A 2,441-nucleotide genomic window follows, 5' to 3' on the forward strand; every position below is an offset into this window, starting at 1 on the left:
GGATAGCAAGTGGGGAGCCCAAGGACAAGCTGGCACCTACGAGTACCAGCCGGCTGTAACTGTGAGGACAGAGTGGAGCTGCCTCCAACCTTGGTGATGTGTGTATACTTCAGGAAAAGCTCGTGCGCTTTGTCATGGAGCTGAACATGCCCCTGGCTCAGGAGTCAGAGAAACTGAAGGAGGATCAGGGGAGGATGAGGCAGTTGGAGGCCTGACTACTACCTCATCCCAAGGTGAGTCAGCTGATAAATGACAATATGCAAGAGCTACAAAAGCACCCGCTTTGACCTGAGCATAAAGACAAAGAGGTTGCTGCTTCACTCTTGCCTTCTAAATCTCTCATGAAAATATTCTCTTTACCTACCCTAACCAGAAACATGCAGCGAATTTTAGGAAATGTAATTCAACCTAGCCACATTTAAAAGCTATCAAATCCAGCGATATTATAAAAAGATGTAAAACTAATGACGGCTGCGGTGGCAGTGGCTAGGGGCTGGTGGTGGGGGCTCGTGGGGGCCGTGGCACTGGCCAGAGTGGCCAGGCAACCCTTGGTACTGTTGCTGCCAGTGAGGATGGAAAGCACTTCAGTGGACACGCGCCCCACTGTCAGACCATGGAATGATGTGGCCCACAGGCGGCTCTCAGCTTTTGGAGAGTACGTGGCTGATATCCTGCCCAAATATGTCCACCAAGTTCAGGCGTCCTGCTTCAATGAGTTAGAGATCTGTATCCATCCTGAGGGATCATCCCAGTGCTGACTTTCCTCAGGGATCACACCAACGCACAATTCAAATCCCTGGCTGACCTGATGGCAGTGGACATCCCCACCCAGCAGAACCATTTTGAGATTATTTACAACCTGTTCTCTCTGCGCTTCAACTCCCGGATCCCTGTGAAGACCTACACAGATGAGCTGACGTCCATCGAGTCCACTGTCTCTGTGCACAAGGCAGCCAACTGGTATGAGAGGGAAATCTGGGACATGTTTGGAGTCATCTTTGCTAACCACCCTGACCTAAGAAGGATCCTGACAGACTATGGCTTCCAGGGACATCCTTTCTGGGAAGACTTCCCCTTGTCTGGCTATGTTGAGCTACGCTATGATGATAAGGTGAAGTGGGTGTTGGCTGAGCTGGTGGAGTTGGCCCAAGAGTTCCCCAAGTTTGACCTGAACAGCCCATGGGAGGCTTTCCCTGCCTATCTCCAGCCCCCTAGTGTCTCAAGCTTGAAGCCGGAGATGAGAAACCTGAAACCACGTAGCTCCAGGGAAGGCATGTGGATCCTAGCGATCTAGCAATGTATCTATAATTGAGTTGAGTGTCTGTGTAAATAAAATCCTACTTAGACTCACACACACACACACACACACACACACAAAAGATGTAAAACTAATCATTAGTACCTTCTCACTTTCTGTTATCTAGTTCTTTTCCAATTCTTAGCCCCCAAAGTCCCTAGGCACCCTCCCCAGGCAATGCCCATCTATGCTTGTGCTAAAAATCAACATGCAGCCACCTGTCCCACTCCTATATCAAACTCAATTTCCCAGTGCACCTTACCTCACAAGGCTTCAGGAAGTAACCCAGTACCCCACACAGTGCCCAATAAATGCTTGTGGAACTCAGGATGAATGAGTAGATCTAGATTGAGCTAAATCACATTGAAATACGAAGCCCTGATAAAGATGCACAAGGCAATGTGGAATAGCAGAAACAAGAGTAGAGAGATTCTCTCTGGGCCTTGACACCTGTCTTTGAATTTTGACTCCATCAGCCTGGTTTTGGTAAATTACTTAACCTTTTTCTGAACTTTTGCTCCCTCATATCGTAAATTTGATTAATAACATCATAGCTCACAGGGTGATTGTGAGAATAAAATTTCTATCACAATGCTTGTTACTTAGCAGTCACTCAATAGATATTAGATACTTCTACAAGTTTTTGAAACCCAACAAGAGACCTTTGACCTTTGACTCATATGAAGCTAAGTGAAAAATTCATCTAGCTCATTAAGAAGCTAGTTTTGGGCAGTGGATCACTGAGTAGGCCTATCAGACTAGTCTAGGAGTATGAAACTCTGTTTCCCCTGAAATATCCTTGTTTTGCTTTCTCACCTTTTCACATATTTCTCTGCTTCTGAATCCACAGGCCCCCTAATGGGTAGCAAATCTTTACTTTTTCCTTGAGAGCTACCAAAGCATGGGGGAAGTGGGGAGAGCGCAGATGATGATGGGAGAAAAATCAGAGGTGTTGAGAGGCAGCAGGGACAATAACAGACATTTTTATCTATGGGTCATTATTAAGTCATGGATTGTCAGTAAAAATTTAACATTAGCTCAGTAAGTATTTTCAGTACACTCCAATCTGCAAACACACCATGACATGACACTTAAAATCCTTGCCTGGTATAGTCTTTACCAGTAACACTGTAGGAATAAAAAA

General features: G+C 45.8%; 1 pseudogene; it reads left to right on the forward strand.

Moving 5' to 3' along the window:
• The first annotated feature begins 464 nt into the window (after window positions 1–464).
• On the forward strand, window positions 465–1,260 carry LOC103556426 (NADH dehydrogenase [ubiquinone] iron-sulfur protein 3, mitochondrial-like; annotated as a pseudogene).
• Window positions 1,261–2,441: the final 1,181 nt, after the last annotated feature.

This window comes from Equus przewalskii, chromosome 17, assembly GCF_037783145.1.
Source record: "Equus przewalskii isolate Varuska chromosome 17, EquPr2, whole genome shotgun sequence".
In the NCBI taxonomy this organism is placed as follows: Eukaryota; Metazoa; Chordata; class Mammalia; order Perissodactyla; family Equidae; genus Equus; species Equus przewalskii.